The sequence below is a fragment of the Ovis aries genome, chromosome 7 (genome assembly GCF_016772045.2).
Source record: "Ovis aries strain OAR_USU_Benz2616 breed Rambouillet chromosome 7, ARS-UI_Ramb_v3.0, whole genome shotgun sequence".
Taxonomy (NCBI): Eukaryota; Metazoa; Chordata; class Mammalia; order Artiodactyla; family Bovidae; genus Ovis; species Ovis aries.
The window spans coordinates 83,257,652-83,274,944 of NC_056060.1; the positions used below are offsets into that span (position 1 = coordinate 83,257,652).

Consider the following 17,293-nt stretch of genomic DNA (forward strand, 5'->3'; position numbering starts at 1 on the left):
CCTGGCAGCCCCACTTACCCCGCTCCGGCCCGAGCTCCCGCATCGGCTGTCCTTTTTCCGCCGCGGGCCGCCTTCGGTCGCCTCCCAGGCTCCAGCCGCCTGCACGCACTCCCGATTTTAAAAACAAACAGGCGCCTCCGCCGCCGCCCCGCGGCGCTCTCAGTGTTTCCGCCAGCCCGCGCCTCCCGAGGCTGGGAAGTTTGCTGGCGGGGCCCGGGCGGGACGCGCGGGCTGTCACCCCTTGCTTGCGGCGCAGGAGCCTCGACGCACCCCGCGCCCGTGGTTTCCGCCTCGCGATCGCTCTCCCTCCCTCCGTGTCACCCCCAGTCCTGCGATGCAGTGTCAGGATTGCACTGCTCTGACTCATCGGTTGAGCTCACAGCTTGAAAAAAAAAAGAGAGAGAGAGAGGGCGAGAGGCAACAGCGAAGGAGGAGGACTCTCTGGCGTGCTACAAAGGATTGCACAACTCCGGGCTGGGAGCGCGGAGCGCCCAGCGGCCGGCCGGCGCGCGCGGCACGGCGGCGAGCAGGAACCAGCTCTACCACTTCATCAGCACAACTGTCTCGGGTCGGCCTCTCAGCTAGCAGGCCCGGCACCGCCCATTTCCTGAGACCAAATAAGGCAGGGGAAGGCGTCTTTAAACCTCCGGCGGCTGCCCGGGCTGGGGATTTCCAGCAGACCTCACCTCCACTCCAGAGTCAGTCGCCACCCTCCCCCAGCCCAGGAACGGTGCCCCCCGATGGCTTTGCTGGAACCAACTGGCCACGCGGCTCGTTCCTTTCACACCAAGGTCAGGAGGAGACGGTGACGAAATGTTTGGAAACCCATCGGGCCTGCCAGGAAAGTCTGTGTGTGATGCTGGGGGAGGACACAAGTCGCTTTCTTCCACAAAGAAAACTCTGGTTTTGGATACGGTAGGGCACGCGCAGTCCTCTCCAAGGCACTTTATTAACAGTCTCCCCCAGTTTCCCTTTTTGGCTAGCGGTGTTAAGGTTATTGAGAGACCGGTCCCAGCTCCTAAAAGACCCATGTCTCGATTACCTAGATGTAAAAAGCGCCTCCGTTTAATTCTAGCAACTGAGGCCAGAGTTGGGCAGCTTTAGGCAGCCTGCCTGTAGTTCCCCTACCTTTCCTACCATCACCTGATGCCATCCTGTGATGCCTCCTCAACTGGCGGGGAAGATGGGAAACATTTCTGCTACTCAGGTGGTTCTTGCTGGCCCCCAAGTATCCTTACTGTGAGGCTCCAGGGCCAGGAGTTAAGTCCTGGGGAGGGAGCCTGTTTTCCCTGGCTCTTTTCATTTGTTTTTGTTTTTCCCAAGGAGATGGGTCAGAAGGAGATTTTTCTTTGAAGGAAAAGCCACTGAAGAATATACCGTGTCCTGGCAGCAGCCACTTTTCCCCTGTGGTCAGTCCTGAGAGGCAGGTGCATCCTTTGCTTTCTCAGGGGGAAGGGGAGGGGCAGCAGAATGTGATTCTCACCGCCCTTCTGAGCCTGCAGGGCAAGGCCCTTCCCCACCTCGGCCCTCACCCTGCCCCCAGTGGATGACAGAGACAATACTGGTACCTTCTGCCTAGAAACCTTCAAAACCCCACGCTTGCTTCTAAGAGGCATGACCTTCCTGTCCTCTTCCACCCCTTCGCTGGTGGGAGCCCCTGTGTGCAGCTGGAGCTCACACCTTACCCAGGAGGAAAAGGGCTTATTTACACATATGTCACAGTAATGACAACTTAGTTTTATCTGCAAAATAAAGATAATTATGTCAGGGGACTGGACCCGATGACCTCTTAAAATTCCTTCCAGTTTAAAATCCGTGATTCTGTGATTGCCAAAAAATGAATAGAGGAGCCAGGGAAACCACCTCCAACAAAGAAAAGCCCAGGCTCTCGGATTTAGCATCTGCTCTGACAGTATTGTTCCTGGCAATTCTCAAAGCATGTCCCCTCACACAGCCTACTGAACAACCCTGTGTGTATGAGAAGTTTCATCTCACTCAGTTTATGGATGAGAGCACTGAGGTTCAGAGAGGTTGAGTGACTTACACAAGATCACAAGTCAAGCCAATAGTTTGTCACCTCTCTTCCTCTTCCCATCTCCCCCAGAGGAAGGCAGTGAGTCACTGAGGGATTGAGGTGCTCAGGCACGCAGGCCCCCAAGTGGAGGCTGGACTCCCGGGACTCCTGGCAGAGGTTCTGTGCAAAATCTTTTTTGTTTTTTCCATTTGTCTCATGTTTTCCTTCCCACTGACACCTCATCCAAGTGAGGGAACCAAAGCAAAGCCACCTGGTCTCTGGTGCTCACTGCTGCCAGGTTCCTCTGCAAACCTGCAGCCATCCTGACCTCCCCCTATGGCCTGGTCCCCAGAGGTGGGCTTGGGCCAGCCCAGCGCCAGCCCCCTCAAGAGCCAGTGCAGACCACCCCAGGGATGTTCCCCTCCAGAACCCTAGATGGGGAGCACATTCCTAAAAGAGCCTGCCACCACAGAACCAGAGCCCAGCCTCCAGGGAACAAGTGGGAGCCACTCCAAAGGGCACTCCTCAGCCTTGTCCCGCCAGGACTCCCTCCCTGTCCCATGCAGGGCTGCTGGGCTAGGCCCAGGAAGCAGCACAGCGAGGAGGGGTGGATGGCAGGATGTGTAAGAAACAGGAGTCAGTGACCTGGAACAGCCCTGCTCATCTTGGAGTAGCTCTCGCTGGAAGAGAGGGAGAAGGGGCATGTGCGCGTGGAGGGGAGGCAGGCCCAAGACTGTCCCAGATGGCGCCTGCCTGGCAGGAGAAGTCTCCCTCCCAAAGGCTGGCAGATGAGGACATGTAAAGAAAGCTGCAGCTCTTCTAAGAAGGCCCTGGAGGTCAGTTTTGCTGCAGGTATGACAGTGCAGAATCACTGACATGTGAAGTGAAAGTTTTGGTTCTAGAAGCTCTAACCCTTCCTACAGGGGCAACTAAAAAGGGTGCCGACTGCGGAAGAAAAGAAAAAAAAGAGAGAGAGAGATGGTCCAGGGACCTTACCCAGAGAGCAGGCTTTTCTTCACCAGCAAGCTACAAACTACAGCAAAGAGCACAGAGCTCCAGGTCCCCGGGAGTGTATCTGCTGAGAAACACTCCAGGAAGCAAAGCACCCTGGGGCCCAGTGACCGTAGACTATGGCATTCAAGAGGCTTCCAGGAACAGCATGGGCTCTCTGGACTCTGTGTCGAGTTACCCATCACTGCCCTGAGTGGTCATCATTCACATCCTCTTCTGGGGCAACCTGAGACCATGAAGAAACTTGCATGGGGGAATACTGTGGTATATGAATTCTATCCCAATAAAGCTGTTACTAAAAGATAAAAAGAAGCTTCCATGGAAGCCAGGTTCTCACCACCCGTCCTCCTTCCTCCATTAACCTTGTTTCCATCATTCATTTACAACAGTTTTCTTCACCCTAAACCCCACGCCTGCTTTACAGTCCTTTTTCAATTGTCCTTTCTCTGTCATGACTTTCCATCCAGGCCAGCGCACATAGTGTGTTTAAGTGAATAACCAACCTTTGCAGGAATGTGGGGAGTTGAGAGCACAAATACCTTTGAGGAAATCTCAAGTCCACCGTATGTCCCTAACGTGCCTTGTGTCCTGTTGTCACTTCCCTTTTCAGAATAAAGGGACTACCTACCTCTGGGACCTCATGACCTACAGTTACAACAGAAGAAAGACAAGGCTATATGTAGAAAGAACAGGGAACGAGGACTGAGTCTGGATCCTGCCTAACTAAAGCCAATCCACCGTGCGATCTTAGGGAAGTTGACACTTAGCTTCTCTGAGTCTTGAGTTCTGGGTCCCTATGAGATGCACTGTACAGTATTTGCGACACAAACCAGAAAAGAATGCCTTCTAGGGATTTAGAGAATCACAAAGACAAAAATGGTTTTATAGCTGTATACCATGTACTTATATGAGGTTACAATTTTTTTTTTCACTATTTTATCCTAGATCCTCTTCTCCCAAAATTAGCTTTTCCCTTTCAAGAACCTCGCCAAGATTCTGTTTGATCTGAAAAGCCCCCAGCTCCACCCCATCAGCCTGGGGTGACGCTCTCTGCTGGGCTCTGCCCAGAGACACTGTTTGCAGCACTGACTCAGTGTCCCTTCCAGGTGTCTCTCCAAGGCTTCTGCCCAGTTCCTGCACTTTGGATCCTTCCCTCCAAGCTTCTCCACTGCATGCCCACCCGTCCCCAGTAGGGACACTTCTTTGACGCCTATGCCTTCTCTTCACACCCTTTTTCGGCCAAGTCCTTTCTGAAGGAGCAGAGGGCTCGAGACCCCAGCTGTGAAGTTAAGGCACTGTGTGCTGACAAGTCCCTGCACTGCCTTCTCTTCTGCCCTTGAAAACCCAGGGGGCCCTCCGCCTGCATTCACACTGACCTCACCTGTTCCGCAGGCGTGGCCCTGCCCCAGCAGCCTGTCCTCACGCTGTGGGCCACCCACCGACCCCCACCTCCACCTCCCTCTCTCACAGGCCTGGGCCAGGCTCTCAGTGTCTTTGTCAGGCCCGAGAGGGAGCTTCTGCAGATGTCCCCAGTTGCTGCTGTCACTCTGGGACAGACGTCTGGCCGGGGATAGGGAGAAGGACAAAACAGGTGTGGCCTTCAGGGAGGGTGGGCCGCCAGGGCTACAAACAGAAACGCCCTTTTTTCACAGAACCAGAGCTGCCAGCTTCCCAAAGGCCTCGTTTCAGCACAGTCCAACGCCCCCTGCAAAACCAGCCCCAGAACGGACTCCTTCATGGGCTGTTCTCTGGAACTCAGCTTCCCTACCTTATGGCTGTGGGTCAGGAGGAAGAGGACCCCTGAGATCCAGTGTACGCACTGGGCAGTTTCCTAAAACCTTATTTTTAAATGAAAACAGATACAAGTGATGCATCTTGGACTAGAAGCCAAAATTCATAGTCATGAGAATGTACAGGTTGGGGGCACAGGCTGAGACCTGAGTCCAGTTCTTGGCTCGCACTAGCTTGATGACCTTGAGCAACTTACTTAACCCCTTGGTTTTTCATGTACAAAATGGGGATGATAAGAGCTTAAAACAATGGTATACGTGAGTCTTTCCTAAGTGTTGGCTACCATTTTTTCTCCTCTCCTAACTGATCTAGTCTAGGACATTATCACCCGTACTGCCATCAGAGTGATCACATCCCTTTTCAATAGCTCCCACCAGACTTCCCTGATGGTCCAGTGGTTAAGAATCTTCCTGGTAATGCAGGCGACACGAGTTCACTCCCTGGTCGGGGTGGGGGCTGAAGGGGGCGGGGGAAGGATTCCATATGCCACATGGTGCGGTCAAAAAAAAAAAAAAGCTCCCATGACCTGCTGCAAAAAGCTGTTAGCCAGGCACTTACAGTTCTGGAACGATCTGGCTCTGCCCTACTTCCCAGCCCCTGGCTCAACCCAGTCAAACAACCTGAAGTTCCCCAAGACGGCTGCTTTCTCCCATATGCTCCTCCTCCTTGCATTCACAGGTAAATGTTACCCTGCTCTTGAGCTTAAAGGTTGTTCTTCCAGGAAGCCTTCCTTGACTCCTTCAAGCAGAGGACGGCCACTGCAGTGAAGACCACTGGAGTCCCCCCCACCCCATCCCCTTTTATCAGGCTGGTACACCATTCCCCAGCTACTGTTGAGTGTTGGCTGCTAAGGGCTCACAGTTGCTCCCTTCTCAAAGGAAACCCTTCCTGGGAGAGAGCACTGCAGGCAATGATTGACTGGGGGTGGGGGGGTGTCAGAGAGGGGTGGGTCCAAAAGATGGGGCCCCCTTCCCTCAAGGTGGGATCATATCTGTGCTGGAGCAATGCCAACTGCAGGGCTCCCTGTGGCATCTGGCTGAAGCTAGTTCCAGCTGCAACACATCCTTCCCTGCTCAGCTTCTTCCTTAGCCAAGAGCCACTTCACTCCCTTCCTCCTCCACGTGCGTGCTCATGCTCAGTTGCTTCAGTCGTGTCTGGCTCTTTGTGACCCCATGAACTGCAGCCAGCCAGGCTCCTCTGTCCATGGGATTCTCCAGGCAAGACTACTGGAGTGGGTTGCCGTGCCCTCCTTCAGGGGATCTTCCTGACCCAGGGATCGAACCCACATCTGCCTGAGTCTGGTGCACTGCAGGTGGATTCTTTATCCACTGAGCTACCTGGGAAGTTCTCAGAGAACTTCCTGTCAATCCCAGGCACTTCCAACTGTCACGGTCTCTGCCCCAAAGGATCAAAACAGCCACGCTCTCTCCTAACTCCCATGGCATTCTCTGTTTTTCTTGCCTCTGTCCCTTACACGTTCTACATGTGAAAAGTTGAGGTAAGCAATAAAATGTAACTGTTACTATCACTACTTTATTACCATTCTGTTTCTTCCATTCTAAGATGCACACTTCCCCCATTTTAATATCTCTGAAATCAAGATGCATCTTACAATGATAGCACATCATGGTTTAACTAGCAGCATTTTCTTTTTCATAGTTTGCCTAAAATAATGGTTGTTTTATAATCATTGGCTTCTTAGGGTCAATGGTATATGGTATTATTATTATTATTTTTTGCCACACAGCTTGCAAGATCTTAGTTCCCCAACCAGGAATCGAACTCAGGCCCTGGCAGTGAAAATATTGGGCCCTAACCACTGGACTGCCAGGGAATTCCCTGTATGGTATTATTATTATTATTATTATTATTACTACTGCTACTGAGAGTGGATCCTCTGGGCTCTGGGGATTGCAAGGCAAAGCCCACAGAGCTAAGTCTCCATTACATGAGCTCAGTAACTGTCAGGCAAGCTCTCATAAAGTGACTTGTATTTTCCCAGAGGTCAGAAGGACCCCTGTGTCCAGACATCTCTGAAAATTCCCATGAAAGCAGGCCAATGTGATATGAAACAAGCTCTGAACAAGGAGTCAGGAGAGCAACGTTCTGGGCCTAACTCTTCCCTTAATTTTCCAGATTACCCCACGCAGGACCTATCAACACATTAACTGAGCATCTACTAAATGCTAGGCATGATGCGATCCCAACGGGTCCACCCAGCACCCCAAGGAAGCGGTTATCCTCTTTTTTATAGATAAGGTTAAACAGCTCTTCCAAGGTCAGACAGATGGTACTTGACAGCCGGGCTTTCTGAGTCCTGATCTCTGCTATATGAGGATGCTTCCCTGGGCCTGTTTTCCCAGAAAAACCATCAAGTAATGAGGGGTCACAGGTTGGAGGCTCACAAGCCAGGCTCATTCCCAGATACACTTCATTTGACCTATATAAGGTATTTTATTTTTATTGAATTAAATGTATTTCCAAACATTTATTTAAATCAGGAGATTTAAGTTAAAAATCGGGACTTCTGGTTTATCATTAAAAAAAGAAAAAACAAAAAAGGAACATTGCTTACATTGGGCCCTCCTTCTCCGGGATGGAGTCATGTAGCTGTGCCAGGCACTGTGATGGGAGGTACACGTTCCAATTTTCCACAGATTCCACCCCTTCCTAGGCCACGGGTCACTATCATTTATCATCTAGCCTGTGCTGTTCTCTTGCACCCAGCTAGCCTCTGTTATTGAGATCCCCCTACTCCCTACCAGCCTTTCAGTGGGTGACCCTTAAACCAGATGCACTCAGGTGCCCTCTGCAGCCCTTATCTGCCTTTGGCTCCTCCCAGATTCTCCCAGCACAGCCTCCCTCCAAGGAGGTCACTTTAATGAACCTATTTCAGAATCAGCAGGCAAGCCCCTGCCTGGCACCTACCTCCCCTCTGCTTCCATCACAGGCACAGCGCCCCCTTCGTTGGTATCTCCCACCCCCACCCAGAATGGAGAGGAGTTAGTTCAGGTCGAGGGGCGGGGCCCCATCCAGGAGGCGGGGAGGAGGGCAGGACTTTGCATTTCCCAACAGGAAAGTGGTTCCGAGGAGATAAATTGTAAGCGGGGGAGGCTCCGCAGTCACAGATGAGCACAGTTTGACACATAAGGAAAGACAAACAGTAAATCATCAGGAGGAAAAATGCCGGGTCTCAGCAGCAATTTGAGATATGCAAATCAGAACACCATTAAGGACCCATTATGACCCGAGTCAAGGTGAAAATAAGTAAATAAATTAAACAAGAAAGCTGCTGTTGGCAGGTCATCAGGAAACAGCTGCAGATACACTGAGGTGCTGCTGTAATCTGCTCAGATCCTTCTAGAATGTGATTCCACATTGTGTTGCAAGAGATGAAGACTTGATCAGGTTATTACAGTCAGGAGACCAGATCCCATGAAAACAACTCAAACTACCACCTCAAAGGAGTTTTTATAAAAGAGGCTCATAAGAGCCTATATACAGGATGGTATGGTAACAGAATGAAATACAAAAGGATTGACACAAGGAAACAATCTGATGAAACCATTTGATGAACTCATGTTAAGTGACAGAATCAGAACAAAAAATAGTAGAGGGGGACTTTTTAACTATGTTAAAACTCCATAGGAACATTTAGCAATCAGAAAATTCCAAACAGCGCAAATTGCCAAGGTGTAATGTTTATTCTGTTAAGTTGATCAAGATGGTTTAAATAATGATGATGATAATGATGATAATGGTAATGATGATATTGATGATGTAAAGGCCTTTGGACAGAATTTCCTCATCATAAAAATACCCCAGCCCAGGTCCCAGGCACAGGTAGGTCCTGCCCCCTGCCTTGATGAGGAAGGAAGAAGGAATGTAAACTGGGAGAGGAGGGGTTACGACTGTGGGCAGGAGGAGGGCTCTAAAAGACACTTCTGCCCAAGAAACAATGTGACACAAATAAACCCACACCATTTAACCTCCAGAGTCCTGGGTGCTAGCTCTGAACTGCTGCATTTGCGCTCTCAATTTTACTAATACATTATTTCAGCAACTTCGTAGGTGACACTGGGGCTCTTTGCGGGCTAACCTAGGAACCAGCCCAACCACCATTTATAGCATGTTTCTATGGAAATGTGTTTCAAGCTACAAGAAACTGAGCTGCTGACAACCCTGGGGCACGCACGTGGTCTCTAAATTAGGGAACTGAGACAAGCAGTTATTGCTGGGTCCTGGGTTCAGGAAGACAGCCTGTTACTTAGATTCTGTATCAGTCAGTACACCAACCAGCAATGGTCCCTTTGGAATTGGCTTGAGATCACTGTAGGGGGTGGGAATGGGACCACAGCATCGAAGAATGAACACGATATTCAAGGGAAGCACGTGGATATTCCTCATCTCTGCTTCCACACTTACGCACAACCTGAGTGGCACCCACGCACAAGCCTGTGTGACATGAAGGACATGAAACTGGCCTGAGTACCCTTGTGAGTATCCAGGCAAGCCCTGGGCCCACACGCTCTCCAGCTTCCCTCTGACCCTGGCAAACCTCCAGCCACAAGGCCCTATTTCAGTCTGATCATGGAACAACAAACTCCAAATCTTTGAGAGTTCAGGAATTTGGCTTGAGTGCATGTAGGCTTGTGATAAACCCATCTTTCCACACATTCTGTTGCAGTGGCTTCTGCGTTAGCAGGCTCCAACCTGCCCACTTGAGGTCTGCCCAGGGCTCTCCTGGCTCCACCCACCCCGGGACTCCAAACAACACAAGGAGTCTCCATTTCCTGCCTTGGACTGTGCTAGTCACAGGGCAAGAATGATCGTGGGCCCTCCAGACACTCCACGTGACAAGAAAGTTCCCCACCGAGAAGGCTACCTAGAGTCTGTCATACAGAGTGAGGTAAGTCAGAAAGAGAAAAGCAAACATTGTGTCTTAACACGTAGACAAGGAATCTAGAAAAATGGCAAAGATGATCTTATTTGCAAAGCAGAAATAGAAACACAGACGTAGAGAACAAATGCATGGATACTTAGACAGAAAGCTGGGGTGGGGTGGTGGTTGGGGATACATTGGAGATTTATGTGTATAAAACAGATAGCTAATGAGAGCCTACTGTATAGCACAGGGAACTCAGTGCTTATGGTGACCGAAATGGGCGGGCACATGTTCTCAGTCACTTCAGTTGTGTCTGACTCTTTGCGACCCCACGGAAGGGAGACCACCAGGCTTCTCTGTCCATGGGATTTTCTCAGCAAGAATACTGGAGTGGGTTGCCATGCCCTCCTCCAGGGGATTTTCCTGACTCAGGGATCAAACCCACGTCTCCTGCATCTCCTGCACTGCAGGCGGATTCTTTACCATTGAGCCACCAGGGAAGCCCAACCTAAATGGGAAAGGAATCCAAAAAAGAGGGGGCAGATGGCCGATTCATTTTGCTATACAGCAGAAACTGACACAGCAGTGTAAAGCAACTATACTCCAATTAAAAAAAAAAAAGACAGGGAGAAGGCTCCACACAGGGAGGCAAATCCAAGGGGTAAGAAGGCCGTTCACTAGGCACCTCAAGGTCCTGAGATGCCAGAGACACAAGGTGGTCAGACACGGTCAGAAGACAGTCAGCTGCTCAGCCACAGGCCACACCTGCAGCTGCAAGTCCCAGCAGAGCTCTTGGCAAGATGGGAGGGGTCAGAGGGCCCTGCTGGCCAAGCCAGAGAGAGAGACTGGATGAATGTGGGGGCTTCCTTCCTGAGCTTGGTTAAAGTCAAGTGAAAGTCGCTCAGTCGTGTCCAGTTCTTTGCGACCCCATGGACTATACAGTCCATGGAATTCTCTAGGCCAGAATACTGGAGTGGGTAGCCTTTCCCTTCTCCAGGGGATCTTCCCGACCCAGCGATCGAACCCAAGTTTCCCACATTGCAGGAGGATTCTTTACCAGCTGAGCCACAAGGGAAGCCCCCCCGAGGTTGGTTAAAGGGCAACTCTAAGTTTTTCTAAGTTTCAATACTATAATGAATATGTGCAACCCTGCAAACATCCAAGACACAAAGTCACTGGGGTTCCACCTGGGTCAGGCAGAGCCACAGGAGGTCAGTTTGCAAATTACACCCTCTCTGCTGCCTGTGTGAACTGCAGAAGAGAGAATCTGCCTCCCGCTGCGGCTAGGCCTGCGGGACCAGGCAGAGGTGAGTGGGCAGCTCAGAGCCAGAGTCTCAGCTTCAGGGCCACACGTGCTCACTGGGCTGGAGCCCTGGAAACCCAGGTGCAAACAATCATCTGGGACTCTGAGGCCACTGGGGATAGCCTGCACCAGGCAGAGTCCATGCTGGGAGCCCCAAGTTATGCAGTTAGTCGCCTATGAAGTCAGGCCTCCTGTTACTAAAAGACTCAGTTAGCCAATCTGAATTCTCCAGCCTCTGCAGTGCAGCGTGCTGATAAGACATACCAGTTCTTTCTTTCAGGTGGTAGCAGATGGGAGGTTTGGAGTTCCTCCCCTGGGGCCTCCTTCCCACCCAGATCCAAAGACATTGATACGTTAAGGTCTTTCTTTAAAGAAAAGTATATAATTATGTAATACAAGTAAAATATATATAAGCTTATACATTTATATGTTATATAAGTATATATATATATTAAAGTAGGACAGCAAGGAGCTCAAACCAGTCAGTCTTAAAGAACATCCATGCTGTGTGCTGTGCTTAGTCGCTCAGTTGTGTCTGACTCTTTGTGACCCCATGGACTGTAGCCCACCAGGCTCCTCTGTCCATGGGGATTCTCCAGGCAAGAATACTGGAGTGAGTTGCCATGCTCTCCTCCAGGGCATCTTCCTAACCCAGGGATCGAAACCAGGCCTCTCTCATTGCAGGTGGATTCTTTACCATCTGAGCCACCAAGGGAGTGCTGAATATCCATTGGAAGGTCTGGAGATGAAGCTCTAATACTTTGGCCACCTAATGTGAAGAATCGACCATTAGAAGAGACCCTGATGCTGGGAATGACTGAGGACAGGAGAGAAAGGAGGTGATAGAGGATGAGACGGTTGGATGCCATCATCAACTCAGTGGACATGAGTTTAAGCAAACTCCCAGGAGATAGTGAAGGACAAGGAAGCCTGCTATGCTGCAGTCCATGGGATCATAAAGAGTCAGACATGACTTAGGGACTGAACAACAACAACAAATATAAATGTTGTATAAATACAATATATATTAACGTATGTGGATATAATGTTATAAAAGTATAATAAAGTATAGTACTATATAACATGTTATATTGATATAAGTATTGTTGTTATTTAGTCTCTAAGTCGTGTCTGACACTTTTGCAACCCCGTGAACTGTAGCCCACCAGGCTCCTCTGTCCACGGGATTTCCCAGGCAAGAATTCTAAATGAGATACTGATATAAATATATATTAAAGTATTATATAAATGTATATATTTATACATTTTAAACACACAAATACTCCATTCATGACATCACCTAAATCTTGTATTTACCTTATCCTAACTGATACCACAATTTATACCACAGCCAAGGTAATCAGTTTTTATGCGCTCATTAAATAAGTATATCTGCAGTTTTGCCTGTTAAAGCAGAAGCCACTTTTTCCACAATTCTTCAACATTTTCCCATGAATTACTATCATCTTCATACTAGTCTAACAGACTATTCATGCTACTTCATACTAGACTATTGTTGGCACAATAGTCCACTGAGTCTAAGTATCACAAATTATGTAGTCATGTAGAACACTCAGGCTATTTACAGTTTTTAGCTATTTCAAATGATGTCGTTACAAATATCTTTGTGCATATAGTTCTTTTCTTATCTAGAATTATTTCCTTAGAATAAATTCCCAATAGTAATACTAATACGTAAAAGGAAATTAACCTTCTTTATAGCTTCAAGTTCTACATTTTAAAGATATATTGCTCTGTGTGAGTTATCTTGATTATCTATTTTCCAAAGTAGTTTTCTTGACAACACCTTCCAATCCTGCCAATCAGCATCTACCCTTAAAGTCAGTCCACTTTTCCCAGCTCCCGCTGTGGGTTGGGCATCTGGAGCATAAATCCTATGACTGAATGGATGTTAGAGGGAGCGCCACTGAATTTGCTGGGGAGGGATGAGGAAGGAGGCCAGAGATGTGGGTGGGAAGGTGAAGGACTGAAATGGACAGGAAGAGGGAGCCGGTCCCAAGGAGGCAGAAACAAAAGCAGATCTGGAAAGCAATCCACAAGTGGGCGAACACCTCCCCAGGACATCAACCCCACCCCACTACCCAAGCTTCCTCTGGGCTGACCTTCCAGGTGCCACGAACAAAGACACACTTCAGTGGGTTCCTAAAGGAGCTTTTAGAAACTATTGCTTTCGGGTTCTGCAAACATATTTTGCAAACAACAGAGGCCACGCACTCACTGGCCGTCAAGTAGGACTACGTGTGTATGGACTCAGCAGCTAAGGGAGAGTCGACTTGGAGAAAGAAAATCTTTTCCGAAAGAAAGTCTACCTCATCAGCCATGGCAGGGAAGATGCTTCTCCACGGCTCTCTCTTCAAGTGGCATGCAGACCCCTGATAACTGTTCCAACACCAGGAGGGCCCCTGAGAGGTAACACGGGTCTCACTGTGAGGCATCATAAATTACACTGCCTGCCAGGCTCCGCTCACAGGCTTGGGGAATTTCTGAGCAGGAAAAGAACCACATGTGTCTAAGTATCTCATTTTATAGACAGAAAGAGACCCCAAGTGCCTGCTTTGGGGCTCCTGCTGCACCGTGCTGCAGTCGTCGTCAGGGAGTGCTCGTCCACCCCATCCAACAGGAAGAGCTGCAGAGCAGCCTGTCCTGACCACCACTCGACTCAACAGGGCTTTCATTTTAAAACCTCAAGGTCTCCTCTCCCGGTCTGGCTGACTCGTTCTCCCCAGTTCCTTCTCTGTGCAAAGCCGGCAGACAGTGCTGGGCACATCCTCCGAGGGCAGCTGGTGTTTCTCCTTCTCCAGGGATTGGGCTGATGGGGGAGGGAAGTCTTTGCCACCTTCAAACCAGCTCCTCACTGCCATCACCTCCTCAGAGTCCTCTCCAGGATGAGGGGGACCCATGTGCTGGCTCTCTGTGGCCCTAAATCCCCTTCTTCCCCTCACCCAGGTCTCCCTCAGGCTCAGAGCAACAGCAAAGCCCCCAGCTCTCCACAGGTGCCAAGGGAGACTGTCAGCTCACTCACAAGTGCCCCTGACCTAGACCAGGTCCTGGGCCTGTCCCCCCTCACCCCCCGCATCCTCACATCCCCTCAGGCCACCCTTCCAGTCACATCACGGACACCTACTGTGTGTCAGGCCAGGGAGGAGCCAGGCACACCTGCGGCTGATGCTAGCCTCCTCCTATGGGGAAGCGCGACTGCAGAAATGCTAGGGTGGCAGCTCAGGAAGGCAGCAAGGAAGCAGGTGACTTCTGGCCGGCTCTGTGGGAATCCGCCAGCAAACGGACAGGGAGGATGTTCCAGGCAGGGGGACAACACCACACAAGGCACAGGGGCTTGACCGCCGTGCTGAGGAGCAGAGACAACATAAAGGGTGGCTCGAGGGAAGTGCGTGTGGCAGGAGGGGTGGGCTGGGGCTCCCAGGGCCTCGGGCGCCTTTCTGAGGATAGGGAGCTTCCTCCTGCAGGACTTGGGCAGCCCTCAAAAGCTTTTAAGAGGGGTGACATGATCTTGCCTGGAGGATTCCATGGACAGACAAGCCAGGCGGGCTACAGTCCGTGGGGTTGCAAAGAGTCGGATACGACTGAGCGACTAACACTTTCACTTTCACGATCAAAGCTGTGTTTCAGTAACATAACTCAGATCCCTCAAGACTTCTTTTTCTGCTTCAGTGTTGTTTTTAACGCGATTCCGTTTCATCTGGACAGAAATGGGCAAAAGGGGGCAAATTGTGCCAGAGCCAACACTGGCCAGGAACACTCCTGCTCGTCCCTCCTGGGGGTCACCCTGACCCCACATTGGTGAGCAGGCCTCAGGCTCAGGCCTCACCTCCAGTCCAGGATGCAAGAACTTGGCCCTTAACACACTCAGCTGCATGGCAGCAGCAGCTCCCCACCAACAAGGCACCAGGGAAAAAATCTCCTGAAACACTGGCAGCCACCACAGACATGAGTCCAAAAGTTCAAAACTGCATTTTTCTCTTTAAAGCAAATGAACTGCTTCATCTAAGTTTATTGGAACTGAATGACCAAGATTTCATGCAAGATGTGGCAACCCACTCCAGTACTCTTGCCTGGAAAATCCCAGGGACGGTGGAGCCTGGTGGGCTGCCATCTATGGGGTTGCACAGAGTTGGACACGACTGAAGTGACTTAGCAGCAGCAGCAGCAGTCCTTACTTCAAAGAGTTATAACCAGAGGGCCTGGGGGCAGGAAGGGAGCTGGCGCTCACCTAATCAACACCTCGTCTGGATGAAGAAACTGGGCAGGGATGTGACTGGCAATGCTGACAGTCCCAGGCAGATGAAGCCCAAGCTCCTTTAGTTCTTCCTCAGCCAGGATAGTGGCTAAAATGCCTCCACCAGGTTGACATCATCAGAACTTGAGAAGGGTCCAGTCCTGTTGCTCTGGACAGCTTGGGCACCAGGGACCGCAATCATTCCATACACCAAGCAAAAGTGAAAGTGTTAGTCTCTGGGTTGTGTCTTGACCTAAGAATCGCACAGAATCAGATTCTTTACCATCTGAGCTACCAGGGAAGCCCTCCACAAACCAAGCCTGAAGTCAAAACGCCAGCCTTCAGTGGAAAGCAAGACAGCACCTCCCAAACACCTCATGGCCCTGTGGGTCTTGCCTAATCCAGAGGAGAAACAGAATTCACGCTGTAGCTGCCTGTTAGGCAGAGAGAGCCAAGCCTTGGCCTCCGTCCTTACGAAGCAGCACTGAAGTTTTCCAAATGTTCAGGGAGGATCCAGATGCTGGGATGAGCTCTCTTTTCCACTGGAATCATTCAGATTCCAGAGGAAAAACCCAACTGTTAATGAAACGCTCAAAAGCACAAAAGGATCCTAAAGTTTAGCTGGAAACTAGATTCAGAAAGACGTCCCAAAGGACTAAGATCAAAATGTGGATATTTTCAGTGGCCTAAGGGGGATGCCCTGTCTCCACCTCCTATGACCTGCACTGTCCAGTCTTCCCAGTTTGAGGGTTAGGATGGGTTCTGGCTTCCACGATGGACACCTGTTCACCGGGCCTGTGCACCCATCCTCAGGTTTCAGGAACCTGGCACTGTGAGTCCTTGTGGAAGGAAGAGTTTCACTTGCCACTGGGGAAGCTGTAACTCCAGAACATATGAGAACATGAGCATGTGACCTAAGCCAGCCAACCAGATGTTCCACCTCTGCCTCTGGATTGAGTGACACCACAAAGAATTAAGGAGAGTTCAAAACTCATTCCAGAGGTGGTGGCAGCATTCGGGTTAGCTGGCAGCCAGACCAGAGGCATCATCACTTTGTCTTCAGTTCCACCTACCCAGCTTCGCACAGATCCTGATAGATTTCTGAGCCTCCTTCTCCAGATTTCCAGGACATTCAGTGAGTCACCAGATATCCTTCCAATACATTCCTCTTCTCATTAATTTAGCCAGAGTCAGCTTCTGCTTTTGCAGACCAAAGACCTAGACTACCCCAGCATGTCCTTCGACCTCTACAGACTCCTCTGGCCCCCCTGAGACAACACCTTTGCTCAAGCTTCTATTCTTCCCTCTGAGAAAAGTTTCATTTAAATACTCGTACATAGGACAGGATTATAGCCACCTTATAATCACAGGTATGAACAAAAACACGTAAATGCTGAATATAGCGATCCATCCTACCCTGGTCCTAAGTAGATGCCACAATTTGGGGAATTAATACCAGAAATTAAGAGCATTACCACGCTCTTGGACTCTTCTCTGTTTCTCCATCAGTTCAGGGCAGGGTGGACTTGCAGTCAAGAAACCTGAGTTCGAGAACTTGCACATGTCCTTCCAACCCTGGGGCAGGTGGTACCTGTACCACCTATTTCTCCAAGAGGTTAAATCAAATGAGAAGACCCTACTCATGGCAAAACTCCAGGAACTTTTAAATTCCTAAGTCAATCAGTCCTTTCAGTCCTCTCTTTCTTGATGTCCCCAGGGATGAACAGGTGATCAATTTCAACTCAATAAAAGACATATGAAAGTATGTACCATGTGCTGTACTTGGTGAACAAAATCATGGTCTCTGTTGTCATAAAATGTAACGCTTCCTCCTCCTTTGGCATCTGTGACACCAGGCTCTCCTAATGTCCTTCCGTTCTTCTTGGTCTCCGTTGCTGACTCCCCTTGTACTGCACCCATTAAATGGTGATCCCCTCACCTCCATGGGTGATGCCATGCTCTCCATGGGTGATGCCGTCAGCTCCCCTAGCTCCAGCTGTGTCCTGGTGATTCCCAAGTGTCTGTTTCAGAATG

The 17,293-nt window shown here is 50.0% G+C and overlaps 1 protein-coding gene and 1 long non-coding RNA gene across 5 annotated transcripts in view; one reads left to right on the forward strand and one right to left on the reverse strand.

Annotated features, from left to right (window-relative positions):
* MIDEAS (mitotic deacetylase associated SANT domain protein) overlaps positions 1-17,293 on the reverse strand; it is a 68,452-nt gene that overhangs the window by 40,681 nt on the left and 10,478 nt on the right. The window contains exon 1 of one of the 4 annotated variants that reach the window (XM_027972002.3): positions 19-561. The exons of the other annotated variants lie outside the window; for them this stretch is intronic. The gene's annotated coding sequence lies outside the window, so the exon portion shown is untranslated. Of the gene's footprint in view, positions 1-18; positions 562-17,293 lie in introns of those variants that run through there. 4 annotated transcript variants of the gene reach the window in all.
* Positions 9,594-17,024, forward strand: LOC132660081 (uncharacterized). Its single transcript, XR_009601295.1, has 2 exons — positions 9,594-9,725; positions 11,689-17,024. It is a non-coding gene; the product is annotated as an uncharacterized LOC132660081 (long non-coding RNA).